Here is a 17,607-nt window from a genome sequence, read left to right on the forward strand (position 1 = left end):
AAATGAAATATAATGTAGGAAAATGTGAAATTGACTATTTGGCGAGAACAATAAAAAAGTATGTTTATGTATGGAGAGAGATTGCAGAGTGCTGAGATTCAGAGAAATCTGGATGTCCGAGTGCTCAAAAGGTTAGTATGACCATACAGGAGCGCTGATGGAATGTTATTGTTTACTGCAAAGGGAATTGAACACAAAAGTGCACAATTACGTAGGGAATTGCTGAGACAACATCTGGAGTACTGTTACGGTATCAGTCCCCTTAATTAAGGAAGGACAGAAATTCAATGGAGGTACTTCAGAGAAGGCTTACTAGAATGTCTTCATGGGAATGAATGAGATGTCTTATGATGAAAGGCTAGATACGCCAGGCTTGTATCCATTGGAATTTAGAAGATTGATTGAAATATTCAAATTCCTGAGGTACTTGATAGTATAGATGTGGAAAGAAAGGTTTCCTCTCGTGGGAGAATCTAATACTAGGAGGTCACTGGTTCAAAATTAGGGGTCGCCCATTTAAGACAGGGATCAGGCAAATTTTTCTCCTAGTGGCTTCAGTATCTTTGGAACTTGTCCTCAAAAGGTGGTGGAGGCAGAATCTTTGAATATTTTTAAAGGCAGAGATAGGCAGATTCTTGATAAACAAAGGGGTGAAAGACTATTGGAGGGAGTTGTGATGTTTGAGTTGAGATTAAGATTAGATCAGTCGTGATCTCACTCAGTGGAGGAGTGGGCTCAACTTCAGTTAACTCAATGACCTAATCTCCACTGTTTTCTCTTTAAGAGAAAAATAATCTTATCTCACCTCTTCTTCTTAAACTGAGTACCCTAGTTCTAGTTTCTCCTATAAAGGAAAACATCCCCTCAGAATCCACCCTATTAAATCTCCTCAGGATCTTTTCTTTCAATAAGGTCATCTCTCATCTTTCTAAACTTCAAACGATAGAAACCTGTAACATCCGGTCCTTCAAATATCCACTGTATTCCGTGGATTCTAAGTGTGGAACATTTAAATGAATAACAGAACTTAGGGCTGGAACAAGAGTTCAGTTTTTTTTAAAAAAAAAAAATTTCTTCCTAGTCAACTCTTATCTTTTATTTTGACAACTCACACACTAGGTGGTTAAAATTCTTCAAGCCTTACCTGGTTTCTCTGAAAACAAAAATTGCATGCCCATAGTTTTGCTCTGTAGTCCACTTGACTGTTTTAAAATAAGAAAAATCAAGTCATTGTTACTTTGAAAAATGACAACTTTACTTTTCATTATGCAAATAAAAATAGATATTTGCTTTGAGCATATTTGAGATGGGACATGCATCATATCATTCAATTCTGTCCATCTACAAAAACTCAAAACTTGTGAAGTTAGGCATTGTACTAGTCGGATAAAATACACCAAGCTACACCACATGGGAATTGCTTGTAATTGATGGTTTGATTTAAAATAAAAAGAATATTTAGAATTTTTTAATCTTTCTCTTGCCAATCAAGTCTAGTCTGATCAGTCTGTGAATAGTTGCAAGAGACAACTCTCTCATCTACACTTGGCATCTCTGCTGCAGAGACTACTGAACTTGTAATATTAAGAGTAAAAAAAGTGACTTAGTTTTTGTTAAAACCTCAAACTACATTCCCCACTTTCAAAGTAAAGCCTCTGGTTATTACATTTTCAAGGCAGTTAAAATATTATTGATTATTTTTAAGACATTGTACGTAATACGTTAGTAGCACACCAATCCAAATCAGAAGACGTAGGCAAAAACATTCCTGATCATTCAAATGCAGTTTACCTGGCTGAAACAGACAAAATGAGGGCTTTAAACAGCTGACAGTGCAAGGAAGCTGAATATAATCAATTTGCTTCAAGCTGCAGGGTTTCAATTCAGTATCCAATAAAACACCACAATCGTGTAATCTCATGCTTTAAGTGGTAGAAAAGATTGCTGAAAAGGCCATACATTCCAAAAACTGGCAGGTCTCATCAAACAGCAAGTATTTTGGTTGTCCATAACAGAACAGGTTCAGATCATACTCAACCAGCCTGCATTTACAACACTAACAACAAAGTCCAAATGGCACCTTTTCCAGATGCAAACCTGCAATTAGACAACATATACTAAATAATCCTAAGTGTGCTCAGAAATAATTTGTGATCATCAGTTGGTGGTCACAGTTGGTATATTTGCATATACAGGAAGCTACATAGATTAATACACAGGGCCCTGTTCTTTGTAGATGGAAAGAACATATATACACACTGCAAGTATTTCAAAGCAACAGAATAGGTGACAGCCATTCTCTGGTTCATTCTTCAGGGTGATACCCACACACCAGATTTAAAATTTAAACAAAGCTTGGCAGTTGTCAGTCATCATTAACCGGTACCTTCGCCATGGCAATGCTTCTATCAGAGTCTACTTGCCAACAATCAGCTCTTTCCTCTCACATAGAATAAATGTTGTTTTTCTTTTCTTTTGTATTTCTTGTAAATTGTCCTGACGAGGACAAGAAGAAAACTTTAACAAAAAAAAGTTTCTTTCAAAGATAGTGCAGAATTGGAGTATCAAATGACAATTTGCAGAATAAATGATTTTGAATATCTATCAATAGTTTTGATTTTAAAATGTAAAATAAATTGCAACTTTCCAAGGATTATTCCAAAGATATATCAAGATAGAACTCACATGCTGGGTGGTCAAATTCAATAGAAGGCAAATTGCTGCATACTCCTGAGCCATTAACCAAAACTGCATTTTATTGGAAAATGCTGCAAAATGTACTTTGATGTGACTTTTGTGCAAGTAGTTTAATTATTACAAAATGGCCTAAACAGTTGTAAAGGCACAAGAACCTTGAAATAAATAATACTGCACATCCAGGAGAAAATAAAATGCACATACAATATGATTAAATGAAGTGAAAAAAACTGGCCAAAGGGCATTGATCTAATTAAAAAGGTGTTTAGATGCCTGTAATAAACATTCAATATATAGCTCTTCCATGGCTTATAAGAGTCATTTCAATCACAAAATTATGATTGTACCTTATAACAATTGCAGGTTTCTAGATTGCATGCCTTTGAAAATATATTAGAAAAAAGTGTTATGATTTTGCTCACTGTTGGATCAATTTTCTCTTAGTAGGGGCTGACAGTGCAACTCTTTTTTGGAATGAGGTCCACTCCAAAACATTAATCAATTCTAATATCATTTCCATTGCTTTATTGCTTTCAATACACAAATGTATAAATATTTAATGTATAAATGTTTAAAACAAATATATCAACAATTAGATTCCAGATACTGTACCACAATGGATTAAGGACAGCCCTACAGGTAGCTCTGCTGCACAGAACAGGTTCATATTGTATTGGCGGCAGATCTGGGCGTTCTTTTAAAGGCGTAAAGAGACAAGCCAAAGGAACCACCATGCGCGTAGCCTCAAGTCGACTGGATGGCCACACGTTCCAGCTGAACCGAACACCGTCACGCTCTTCGTTTTGTTGAATGAATTCCTGGTATGTTGCCATGACTGCTGATGTTTTCTATAAGAAACCAAAGTCACAGAATTACAGAAATGTTACAGCACAGGAGGTAGCCATTCAGCTAATGGCATCTGTGCCAGATCTCCAAACAAGTAATTCTGCTAGTCATTCCCATACCCTTTTCTCGTGACCCTGCACCTTCTCCCTTTTCAGATTATATTTAAAGATACTTACTTGCTCTGAATTCACCACATGCATTGAAAATATGGAGACAGCAGAATTCAGATATGTTAATTGCAATTATATCTTTTTTTAATATCTCTCCTGTGTAGGTTGAATACATATGGGATACTAAAACACCATATTTAAAGATATAACAATTGACATTTACCTAGACATGGTCACACTCCTCTTTCTTATATCAGGAAAAGGAATTTAATGCTCTCCAGCTTGGTAAGCTTGGTGGAGGGGAGAATGATGGGTAGAGGGGCTGTCACCTTTCCGACTCTGGTTATATGTCCATGGTAAAGAGGCCCATGGATGGCCATTTCATCAAGCTACGCATCCTGCTGCTTCAGATATCTACCCAAGTCTTCCAGTTTTCCTTAAGTTGTACTACAATGGCCTTATATCTTTCTCCACTTATGCTTAACGCATAATTCTATCAGACTGAATACATGTCAATTTTGAAAAGTGTTGAGGAATAATCTAAATATTTGATACGTTTATCATACATACAGCATTGCAATTCCTATGTATTAAACAGAGGTACTTTGAAATGATGAAATTCCACAATACAAAGTTATCTAAGTTATTCAAGGCACCTGGTCAAACAGCATAACCTTCACTGCATTTCTAGAAACAAGTTCCAAGCAGGAGCCTAGCAGGAAAGACAGTGGAACAGCAATGGCAGGAGTTTCTGGGAGTGATTCAGGAGACGCAGCAAAAATTCATCCCTAGGAAAAAGCAGCATGGTACAGGGAGGATGAGGCAACTATGGCTGACTAAGGAAGTCAGGGATAGCATAAAAGCAAAAAAGAAAGCCTACAATGTGGCGAAAGGCAGTGGGAAACCAGAGGATTGGGAAGCTTACAAAGACCAATACAGGGGCAACAAAAAAAAAAACAAGGAGGGAGAAGATTAAATATGAGGGTAAGCTAGCCAGTGATATAAATGAAGACTGTTAAGAGTTTCTTTAGATATATAAAGGGCAAAAGTGGACATTGAACCACTGGAAAATGACACTGGAGACATAGTAGTGGGAAACAAGGAAATAGCTGAGGAACTGAATAATTTCTTCACGTCGGAAGACACAAGTAATATCCCAAAAATTCGAGTCAGGAGACAGAGCTGAATACGGTGGCCATCACCACAGAAAAGGTGCTAGGAAAACTGATTGGCCTGAAGGTGGATAAATCACCTGGACCAGATGGACTACACCCCAGAGTTCTAAAGGAGATAACTGAAGAGATAGTGGAAGTGTTAGCGGTGATCTTTCAGGAATCGCTAGAGTCAGGGAGAGTCCCAGAGGACTGGAAAATCGCTAACGTGACACCCCTGTTTAAAAAGGGAGTAAGGCAAAAGACGGAAAATTACAGGCCGATTAGCCTAACCTTGGTACGATTTTGGAATCCATTATGAAGGATGAGATTTCTGAATATTTGGAACTGTATGGTAAAATAGGGCAAAGTCAGCATGGTTTCATCAAGGGGAGGTCATCCCTGACAAATCTACTAGAATTCTTTGAAGAAATAACAAGCAGGGTAGACCAAGGAGAGCCAATGGATGTTATCTATCTGGACGTCAAGAAGGCCTTTGACAAGGTGCCACACAGGAGGCTGCTGAGTAAGATAAGGGCCCACGGTGTTACAGGCAAAGTGCTAGCATAGATAGAAGATTGGCTGTCTGGCAGAAAGCAGAGAGAGGGGATAAAAGGGCCTTTCTCAGGATGGTATCGGGGGACAAGTGGTGTTCTCCAAGGGTCAGTGTTGGGACTACAACTTTTCACTTTATACATTAATGATCTAGATGAAGGAATTGTGGGCATTCTGGCTAAGTTTGCAGATGATACAAAGATAAGTGGAGGGACAAGTAGTATTGAGGAGAAGGGGAGGCTGCAGAAGGATTTGGACAGGTTAGAAGAGTGGGCAAAGAAGTGGCAGATGGAGTACAACGTGGGAAAGTGTGAGGTCATGCACTTTGGTAAGAAGAATAAAAGCATGGACTATTTTCTAAATGGGGAGAAAATTCAGAAGTCTGAAGTGCAAAGAGACTTGGGAGTTCTAGTCCAGGATTCTCTCAAGGTAAACTTGCAGGTTGAGTCAGTAGTCAGGAAGGCAAATGCAATGCTGGCATTTATTTTGAAAGGACTTGAATGTAAAAGCAGGGACGTACTACTGAGGCTTTATAAGGCCCTGGTCAGGCCACATTTGGAGTACTGTGTGCAGTTTTGGGCCTCATATCTCAGGAAGGATGTACTGGCCCTGGAGCAGGTTCAGAGGAGGTTCACGAGAATGGTCCCAGGAATAAGAATTTTAACATATATGAGGAACATTTGAGGACTCTGGGACTATATTCATTGGAGTTTAGAAGGATGAGGGGGGATCTAATTGAAACTTACAGAATACCAAATGGCCTGGGTAGAGTGGATGTTGGAAAGATGCTTCCATTGGTAGAAAAGGCTAGGACCCGACAGCACAAACTTAGAGTAATGGGAAGACCTTTTAGAACGGAGACAAGGAAAAACTTCTTCAGCCATAGAGTGGTGAATCTATGGAATTCACTGCCACAGAAGACCGTGGAGGCCAGGTCATTGAGTCCATTTAAGACGGAGATAGATAGGTTCTTGATTATCAAGGGTTACAGGGAGAAAGCAGGAGAATGGGGTTGAGGAACTTATTAGCCATGATTGAATGGCGGAGCAGATTTGATGGGCCGAATGCCTAATGTCCGTTCCTATGTCTTATAAGTTCATAATTTAAAAATGAAATCAATCGAGCCAATCCCACTTGACCCCAAGATTGTACAATTTAATAGTTTAGCGTTTGGATTGCAATTAACAATGTATTACTTGATACTGAGCATAACATCATGAATATCAATTATTCAAATCATTGTAAATTCCAAGTCTGCAGGCATTAAACACAGTTCTGACAGAGTATCATCAGTAGATTCAAATCATATGTATATTATGTATATTAAAATATCGTAAGCAGTCATCATTGGGCAGGGTTTTTCCCATTTGCAATTAATTGAGGGAAATTAGCACCGTCTGGTCCAAAATGGCTCAGAGACTTTTCTCACTGAATCTTGTGCTCTTCACTTCGTCTGTACAACCACACTCTCATGTTTTTCCTTATGAGGAATACTCAAATCCGCTGGAGAATAAGAGGCAATTTCATCGAAACATTCAAATCCTTAGAGAGATCTTGACAGAGCAGATCTGGAGAAGATATTATTAGAGAATCTAGCACTAGGGGTCACCTTAAAAGGTAGGGGGTCACACATTTAAAACAGAGGAGATAAAATTTGTCTCAGAAGATTGTGGCTTTTTGGAACTTTCCCTGAAAAGTTGGTAGAAGAACGTCCTTGAATGATTTTAAGCCAGTGATACATAGATTCTTGTTAAGCAAGGTATTGAACAGTTATCGCAGCAGGCAAGAATACGGATTTGAGGTTACAGTCAGATCAGACATCATCTTATTGAATGATTGAGCAGGCTCAAGACATTGAATGACCTACTCCATTCCTGATGCACACGTACTTCAGAAACTGCATGCTAGGATCCTTCACCATTCATGTTTCTGACAGCATACTTAAAGTTCAGATGCTGCAAACTAGAAACTGTCCCTCACACTATAGTGCTTAACTGTCATCATTAAGGATATGGCCAGAGGGAAGAAAAGCACAATAGAAGCAAAGTACAGTGGACTCTGGAGATCTAAAATAAAAACAAAGTACCGGAGAAACTCAGCAGCTCAGGCAGCATCCGGGGAGAGAAAAGCAAAGTTAGCGTTGAGTTAAATATGACTCAAAATTAGATCACATCTAAAAAAAAACTGATCGAATTCTTTTTGACAGTTGTATACAATGTTGTGTTTTCCTGAAATAGTGAAAGCAAAAGCAAGCACCAGGGAGCCGATGGATTCTGAACTAAGGGACAGTTGCCTGACCAGATGACCATGCTTATGTGGGAGCCAGTCTGGCAGAAAACCCATCCAGCCTGCACGCACGCACTCTCTTGCTCACACACCCATCTCCAGATTTACTTACTTTCCTCTAGTTCCAAAGAAGAGACATAGCCTTATTATCATACACATAGAAAACAGGTCCTTTCACCAATTGTGTTTATGCTGATCAACAAACACTCACTCCAGTCCCAGTTTCCAGCACTTGACTTGTAGTTTTGATGCTACGGCATTTCAAGTCTTTTATCTAAATACTTCTTAAATGTTCTGATGGTTTCTGTATCTTCCACCCTTTCAACCAGTGACTTCCACACACTATTCTCTATGTGAGAAAGGATCAATGGACATGCACGCAAGGCACTTCTGATCCTCAGTACTTCCATGGCTCTACCGTTCACTGTACTCCCCTGCCTTGTTAGTTCTCCCAATTTTTTCTTCATTTTTAAGACTAAACTCCACTGTTCTGACCATCTAAACAATCCATATGTATCATCTGAAGCTTTCCTTATCACTGTTTACCATGCACCAATTTTTGTGCCATGTACAAGATTACTGATCTAACATCCTACATTAGTGAACATAGCAAAGGACCCAGCACCAAACCCTGTGGTACAACACTGACGCAGACTTCCAGTCACAAAAGCAACCTTGATCCAGCACCCTCTGCCTGTTGCAGCGTGGGTCCAAACATGGATAAAACTGCTCAACTGCAGAGGAAAAGGGAGGGCAACTGGCCATGATATAAAGGCAACATTTGACCGAATGCGGCAGCAAGGAACTTCAGCCTAACCAGAAACCATGGGCATCTGGTTGGAGACATACCTAACACAGTGGAAGATGGTTATGATTGTTGGAGATCCTAAGGGTAGTAAATCAGGAGATAGAAGAGGCATGTAAGAAAGCTACTATTCCCATAATTAGGGGGACTTCAATATGCAGGTGGACTGAGAAAATCGGGTGAGGCAAGAGTGACTCCTTGACATTAAGGCTGGACACTCGAGTGTGGCATCAAGAAGCCCTAGCAAAACTGGAATCAATGGAAGAGGAGGATGGTTGAGATTGCTAGAGGTCAGTTATCTGAACATCTCTGCAGGTGTTCCTCAGAATGGTGCCCTGAGCCCAACCATCTTCAGCTGCTTCAGTCCCTAAGGTCAGAAGTGGGGATGACCAAAGTCTGCACAATGTTTGGCAAAATTCATGAGTACACAGATACTGAAGCAGTCCATGTTTGAATACAAGATCTGGACAATATCCAGGCTTGGGCTGACATGTGCAAAGTAGCAATTGTGCCACTCAAATGACAGGCAATGTCCATCTCCAATAAAAGCCAATCTAACCACTGCTCCTTGACATTAAATGCGTTACCATCACTGAATCCCCCACCATCAACATCTTTGGGGTCACACTGACCAGAAATTCAATTGGATTCGCCACATAAACACAGTGGCTACAAGTGCAGATCAGAAGCCAGGAACATTGCGACGAGTAACTCACCTCCTGTCCATCATCTCCAAGGCACAAGTCAGGAGTGTAATGAAACACTCCTCACTTGCCTGGATGGGTACAAGCTGCAACAAAACTCAAGAAGCTTCACACTATCCAGGACAAAGTTGCCCACTTGATTGGCACCACATCCACAAGTATCCACCCTCTCTACCACTAACCTTCAGTGCACACTGCTGTTACTATCTACAAGGGGCACTGCAGAAATTCACCAAAGATCCTTTGATGCACCTTTCAAACCCACGAGCACTTCCAACCAGAAGGACAAGGGCAGTAGATGAGTGGGAACACTACCACCTGCAAGCTCCCCTCCAAGTCACTCACCATCCTGATTTGGAAATATATCACCAAGGCTTCACTGTCGCTGGATTACAATACTAGAATTCCCACCCCAACAACATTGCAGGTCAACTTACAGCACATCGACCGCAGTGGTTCAAGAAGGCAGCTCACCACCACCTTCTCAAGAGCAACTAGCAACAGACAATAAATGCTGGCCAGCCAGTGACACCCACATTCCATGAAGGAATGGAATAAAATGAGGTCGAGAAACATATCAGCCATGATCAAATGGCAGAACAGACTTGATAAGCTGAATGGCCTAGTTCTGTTCCTATATTTTATGGTTTTATCTCCTATATCTTTTGGTTACAGGCCAGAAACTCTAACTCCTCCATTAATGACCTCTCCCCTTTGAAAGGTCCGAGATACATATATTTGTTGAATGGAGTACAATGCTCAGCATGGTTTGCTACCCCCTCAGATACTGAGCCAGTTGAATCCAAATGCAGCAAAACCTGAATGACATCCAGGCTTGGAATAGTAGCAGGTAACATTGATATCACTCAAGACTCACGCAATGACCATTTCCATCTTTGATATTCAAAGATATTACTACCGCTGAATTCCCACTAACAACATCCTGGAAATTATCATTAGCCAGACAGTGAACTGCAGTTACAAGAGCAAGTCAGAGGTCAAGAATTCTGTGGAAAGAAACACACCTCCTGACTTCTTAAAGTCTGCATACCATTTACAAGATACAAGTCAGGAGTCTGATGGAATATTCACCATTTGCCTGGATGGGTGCAATCCAAAAACACTCAAGTAGTTTAACACCATCCAAGACAAATTAGTCTATTTGATCTGCAAACCATATAACACCATCAGCATTCACTCCCTCCTTCACTAATCCCAGTGACAGCTGTGCACGCTGAGATGACACACAAGATACATTGCAACAACTTACCAAGGCTTATCAGACAGCACCTTCCAAACTGCTGACCTCTCTCACTCCAACGAGAAATGAAGCAGAAACAATGGAACATCACCACCTCCAACTTCCCCATTACGTACCACACCACCCTGATTTAGAACTACGTCACTGTTATGGAGACAAATCCCAGAACTCCAACCCTAACAGTTTCAACACCACATGTGCTGCAACACTTCAAGAAAGCAGCTCACTACTACTTTTGAGAGCAATTAGGGATGAACAATAAACGTTAGACTTTCCCTGAATAAAGGGTATCAAAATTACTCACGATTTTTAACATTTCTATCAAATCTCCTTTCACATTTTCTGTTTAAACGAGAACAGCGCCAGCGTCTCCAATTCTCCCAAAACTGAAATCCCTCAACAATACAACCATACTAGCAAATGAACTTTGCACCTTCTTTAAGGACTTAACAGCCTTCGAAACAGTTAGCTCCTACAATACTTCAGCTGAGGTCTAATCAGTATTTTATAAAGGGTCAGCGAAATGTCCTTGCTTTTAAATGCCACTGCTTTATCAAAAACTAGAATGAATCCCCATTTGCTCTTTCAAAGATTTCTTTCACTGCACTTCCTATAAAATTGTATTGCTTCATATCAATTCTTCGTACCAAAATTTATAAATTTCTTATTTCTCTACCACGGCCTATTCCAGTAGTCTATGACACCCTGAATCTACTTTGGTCTGCTTGATTGTTTACTACAATTTGAGTTTTGTATCAACTGGGAAATACACTCCATTTGCCCATGTTAGGTCATTTAAATCAAAAGCAGCACTGACCCTCGCGTCAACTCATATGAATTAAGAGCAAGAGAAGGCCATTTGTCCCTCTAGCTTGTTCCACCATTCAACAGGATCAGACTGTTCCGATTGTGCTCTCAACTCAACATATCCACCAACCTTTGACTCCCTTGTCAATGAGGAATATGTCTACCTCTGTTTTAAAGTATTCAATGACTCCACTTCTATCACCATTCTCTGGGGTACAGAGTTCCACCGACTCATTTCCCTTCTGACAGAAAAATATCGTTCTCATCTTCAATCAGAGAAAGTTTATTTTTAAATTGAGTCCCTGCCATAGTCTTCCACTCAAGGAGAAACATTCTTTCAGCATCAACCCTGTAAAGTCCCCTCAGCATCTTGTATGTTTCACTAAGATCAATCATTGTCCCCTACTCCCCAATATTAGTTGAATGAATCTTCTCCGAACTGGTTCAAATGTATTTATACCCTTCCTTACTTTTTTTTTTACACCAAAACTGTGCATGGTACTCCAGTTGCAGCCTCACCAATGCTCTATACAACTGGTGTGTAAACACCCCTACTTTCATATCCCATTCCCCTTGCAATAAACAACAGGATTCTATTTGCTTTCCTAATCACTTGCTGAACCTTTATTTTGACTTCTTGTGATTAGTTTATCAAGAAACCAAGATTCCTCTTTATCTCGGAGTTCAGTAATCTCTTAATTTAAGTAGTACAAAGCTTTTCTATTCTTCTTCTAAAAGTGGACATGTTCACAGTTAACCACAGCAGAGACTATTGCCAAATTTTTATCCACTCACTTAATCTGTCGATGTCCCTTTGAACACTTATGTTCGTTTCACAACTTAGTTTTCTGCCAATCCTTGTATCAACAGGAAAATTAGAAACCATACCTTTGGTCCTTACATCCGAGTCATTTATATACATTGTAAATAAGTGAGATTCCATCACTGATGCCTATGGCACACCACTCATCACATCTTGCCAACCCAAAGGTTACTCATTTGGGTTCACTTTCTGCTTCCTATTAGCCAACCAATCCTCCATCCACGGCAAAACGATGCCTCTTCTTACACCAGGAGCTCCTGTTTTACTTAACAATCTTTGATGGGCACCTTGTAAATAACTTCTGGAATCTAAGTGGAGTAAATCCACTGACTCCTCTATCCACTTCCCTTTTACACGACAATTTTCAATCTGCTTGTTCACAATAAGATTTTCAAAGTGCCTTGCTACAACGTCCTTAATAGATTTGAGCATTTTTCATCTGGTAGATATTTGGTTACCTGGCCTCTAGCTTCCTGTTTTCTGTTTCACTGCAATATACTCCACTGCAAAGTGGAGTTACATTAGCTTTTTTCTGTCTGATGGGACATTTCCAGTATCTAAGGAATTTTTTGAAAATTAAAACAATTATATCTACTGTTTGAGCAGCCACTTCACCCTCAGATGAAGTCCATCAGGACAGGGAAGCCTGTCAAATTTTCTAAGAATTTTCTCAGTACTCTTTCCCTGGTGATTGAAATTAAGTTGCTTGATCCCTTTCAGATTCTGATTCAGAATTATTTCTGGGATGCAATATTGAAGACAGACAAAACCATATACCATTTCTGTTTTTCCACTATTAATACCCCAGTCTGTCTCCCTGTATAGAGAACCAATATTCCCTTTACTTCCTCTTGCTTTTTAAATACCTGAAGAAACTCTTAATATCTGATTTTATAATTCTAGCTAGCTTGCTAGCTATTATATTCTAATTTCTCCTCTCTTATTTCTTTTAGTAATTCTTTAACACTGTTCATAGTCTTCAGACACTTCTGGCCTGCTACTCATCTTTTTATTTCAATGTAATATTTTCAACCTTCTTTGTTGGCACTAATGGTACACCTTTCTCTTACAGTCTGTGTTTCGAACTGGGGAACACCACTGTAGAATCCTTTAAACTGACAAACAGCCATTCACTACTACTCTTTGTTTTCTGTACTTGCCAATTTTGATTTTGTGTCACGATTTCCTCTAATTATTCCAAATTTTACTAACAAGTAGTATATGTGATATTTTATCAAACGCTTGAAAAATCAATATTCACAATAAGTACTGCACCCTCACCAATTTAAACATGCTTATAAATGAGTCATATGGGGCTCCTGTGTCCCTACCTCTGAGCAAAGATGTCTGAATTCAAATCCCATCTGACCCAGAGGTGTGCAATAACATCTGTGAACAAGCTGATTGGAAAATATCTATAAATGAATTGTGGACAACTAGGATGTGATCCAATATAACCAACAGCACACCTTGGTTGTAGCAGATAGCTAACTAAAGTACTGAGGTGAATCAGATTGTTTTGAGTCTTGAACCCTTTTGAAATGTTCTGTGGTGGCCTATGGGATTACACAGATATTAAACTGGCAACAAAACTGAAAGCCCACAAATAAGATATAGATCCTTACCTATGTACATGTTATAGCTGCAACACTGTATCAGAAAACCGAAGTAACTCCATCAACAGTGCCTCAGAAGAGTCATGAAAATTCAACGGCAGCACAAAACGTCAGAATCTTATGAAAAAAGTAAACATGCAAAGCATAGAGACGTTCATAGTACAAAGTTTAACCAAGGTGGGATGGCCACATAACAGAAGACCTAATTGGGTAGTCCAGTAATCAATGTCGAACAAAAGCTTGATCCTCTTATGGTGGTTTGTTCAAAAGATTCAAGGATATAATAAGAACCTAAAGAATATGAGCAGGCAACTTAGTCCCTTCAACCTGCTCCAACATTCAAGATGATAAATGCTGCTGGTAGTTTAATTCCACTTTACTGTCAGTCCCCCTAATCCTGGATTTACTTGTAAATCAAAATCTGTCTTCAAATTAAATATGTTCTGCAGAGCTAGCCTCCATGTTCTGAGTACTGAATTCCGAAAATTGATCATACTCAGAAGAAATACCTCATCTGTCTTAATCAGGAGGGTACTTATTTTAGGTATGTTCTAGATTTCCTCATGAAGGGAAACATCACCCAATATCTACTTTCTTAAGCCCTCCTCTGAATCTTATATGTTTTAACAAGATCACCTCTCATTTTTCTCAACTCCAAAGATTGTACACCCAACTTAAGGCAAAATCCATTCATACCATGAATCAGCCTAGTGAATCTTTTGTATGGCTTCCAATTCAAGGATATCCCTCCTGAAATAAAGAGAAAAAAACTGTACATGGTATGGTCTCACCAATGCCACATGTAAATGTGACAAAAATTCCCTACTTTTATATTCCACTCCCTTGCCAAAGGCCAACAGTCCATTTACCTTCCTCACCTACTTGCTATACATGCATGCTAATGTCTTGTAAACTGTTTTGAAGAAACATATCAGACCCTAAATGTGAATCCCATTTCTCGCTCCAGAAATGCTGCCAGTTTCTCCAGCATTTTCTCTTTTTATTTCAGACTTTCAGCAACTGCAGTACTTTCCTTTCATTATTATGAATTCTGTGCCAGTTATTGAATGATCTTAGCAAATATTACACTACACTACATCTTCAGATTCCTTTCTTTCGACCTGCATATTAAGTTTGTTAAAGAATTCTAATTTTTTTTAAACAATTTATTTTTCCTGAATCCATGCTGATTCAACTTGATTGTATTTTAGTTTTCTAAACTTCTTGCTGTGAATTCTTTAGTGATGAATTTTGGCATTTTTCCAATGACAGACATAAGGATAACTGGTCTATAGTTTCTTGCTTTGTGCTTTCCTCTTGAATAGAGATACTACATTTGCAGGAAATTTTGCAAGATTACAACAGACACATCCACTTATTTTAAGATCGTAGAATTCAGGCCAGCAGATTTAGGGGACTCATCAGCTAAGTTCAGTATGAAATTTTCTATGTTGAATACCTCTGTGAATGACCCTGAAATATTTTACAAAGTTTATGGATGCATTTAAATAGCTGTTGCTAATTGTTGACTCTCAACTATAAATTAACTACAGACAAAGCATCATTATACAGTTACAAGTGTGAGAAACAAATTTTAAGATAGTTAATTTTGTATGGAGAAAAAGCTTAGAAAGAAGACAAGCTCATATTCAAAGCCCATTAGCAGTCTGTTACAACCCTAAGGATGTCAAAATCGTAAATAATCAAGCAAGAACTAGGGGGTATAGGTTTAAGGCGAGAGAAGAAAGATTTAAAAGGGACCCGAGGGCAACTTTTTCACGCAGAGAATGGTGTGTGTATGGAATGAGCTGCCAGAGGAAGTGGTGGAGGCTAGTACAATTGCAATATTAAAAAGATATCTGGATGGGTACATGAATAGGAAGGGTTTAGACGGGTATGGGCCAAATGCTGGCAAGTGGGACTAGATAAATTTAAAATATCTGGTTGACATGGACGAATCGAGCCGAAGGGTCTGTTTCCGTGTTATACAACTGTATGACTCTTGGAAGCCCGACCTGCTGCCAAAGATCAATTCCAATCTAACCCGTTTTCTCACCATCACTCATAGTTCTAGCATTTCTCCCCCCCCACCTGTATATAGCTGCCGATTAAAAAAGGTGTCAATGAACCAAACCAGTGACACCTACTACCAACAGCAGCAGCAGCACCACTATCCCTCACAGTTACACATCAGCCTGAGTATGTCTGCGGCCAGTGACTTACAGAGCGTTAATCAGCAGAGCACAGGAACTGATGTCCAGTCACACTGCGTGCTAACCGGTCACAAGGAGGAGAGATCACCGAGACCGCGAAGAGCCCCGAAAGTGAGCCACTCCTTTACCTAAAGATCCCGATCCGGACAACACGTCCTCCTCCACCCAGTTCCGGCTCCGCGGCCTATGCGTCATTTCCTTTCTTGACGTCAACGACAGGAAGTACAGCTCAGCATGCGCCTGGTTGTACACGTCACTACCGGTCTAGGGCGGAGCAGGATAGAAATCACGTGAGTTTCAGTGATTGTATTCATTCTTCGAAGTGAAGCTGTTTACCTGGATCGTCTTAGATGTTGTTTAAGGTGCTGATGGGAATAAAGGTGATAAAGCGGGATGAGAAGAAGTTTTCGAAGTAGGCCACACCCGTCTGTATTTGAAACAAAAACAGAAATTGCTGGAAAAGCTCAGCAGGTCTGGCAGCATCTGTGGAGAGAAAGCAGAGTTAATGTTTTGGGTCGATTGACCCTTTGGCTGCCCCATAACATGCAATGATCAAGGGTAAGCTGCTAGATTTTGGGGTCGATATCCAAATTTCTAAGTGAAACCCATGTGGCAGTGTATCACTTGCTGTCACCACCAGGAGACCACTACATAGACTAAAGCTTGCATAGAATAATCATGTTGGGAAGCAAGTGACAGGCATTCTGGCTTCATGATCACCTCAACTCACTTGTGACAATGTTAATATGGTGATGACATTTGGCATGCTACCTCAGATGAGCACCTCAGAATCTCACTTGGTCCTGCTACCTGATCTGCAGAGGCTTCTGAAGACAGTTCAAGTGTTTGCGTAGAAACAGTAGGGAGTGTCTATAGTAGAAATTAGTCTTCATAACAAAATTATCACCTGAACATCAATATCCTGGGAACTACTGACAAGAAACTAAAAGGAACGGCCACATAAATAGTCAGAAGATTGGTGAGGGGTGGGGGAGAAGTGGTGGTGGCAGTGAAATAATAAAATGCTGGAAATTCTAAGCAGTTCAGGCATCTGTGGAGAGAAAGTGGAGTTTCAGAACAGAAACTGGCTGTTCTGCATCAAGTGACACACTTCAGCTTTTCTCAAAGCATCTCCAACAGAAGTCATGAGGATGATGAAATATTCTGTACTGTCTGGATGGTGCAACTGCAGTCACATTCAAACAACTCAATGTCATCCAGGACAAAGCAGTCTGATTGGCAATCTACACATATTTAAGTCTCTACTGACTTCACCAGCAGTACACTATTACTTCAGTATTTACTACCCAAAGAATACACTGCAACAAGTCACCACAGCTTCTTTGCCAGCATTTTCAAAATTCAGTTTCCATCACTGATGCAGGCGCATCATCATCTTGAGTTTTGCTCCAAGATTCAACATCCTTAATGGGCGGCATGGTGGCTCAGTGATTAGTACTGCTGCCTCACAACGCCAGGGACGCAAGTTCGATTCCATCTTTGGGCAACTGTCTGTGTGGAGTTTGCACGTTCTCCCCATGTCTGTGTGGGTTTCCCCTGAGTGCTCCAGTTTCTTCCCACAGTCCAAAGATGTGCAGGCTAGGTGGATTGGCCATGCTAAATTGCCTATAGTGTTCAGGGATGTGTAGATTAGGTGGGTGAGAGGGGGATGGATCTGGGTGGGATGTTCTGACAGTTGGTGTGGGCTTGTTGGTCCAAAGTGCCTGTTTCTA

At 40.0% G+C, this 17,607-nt stretch overlaps 1 long non-coding RNA gene across 2 annotated transcripts; it reads right to left on the minus strand.

The window, feature by feature from the left end:
• Window positions 1-6: 6 nt before the first annotated feature.
• LOC125481438 lies at window positions 7-16,193 on the minus strand. 2 transcript variants are annotated; one of them, XR_007261337.1, is made up of 3 exons: window positions 15,885-16,193; window positions 3,310-3,545; window positions 7-1,202 (listed from the first exon to the last, which is right to left on the minus strand). It is a non-coding gene; the product is annotated as an uncharacterized LOC125481438 (long non-coding RNA). The 2 variants fall into 2 exon arrangements; XR_007261338.1 differs by having other exon boundaries at window positions 16,003-16,191.
• Window positions 16,194-17,607: the final 1,414 nt, after the last annotated feature.

Source organism: Rhincodon typus, unplaced genomic scaffold (genome assembly GCF_021869965.1).
Source record: "Rhincodon typus isolate 14 unplaced genomic scaffold, sRhiTyp1.1 hic_rhity00002157, whole genome shotgun sequence".
Lineage (NCBI taxonomy): Eukaryota > Metazoa > Chordata > Chondrichthyes > Orectolobiformes > Rhincodontidae > Rhincodon > Rhincodon typus.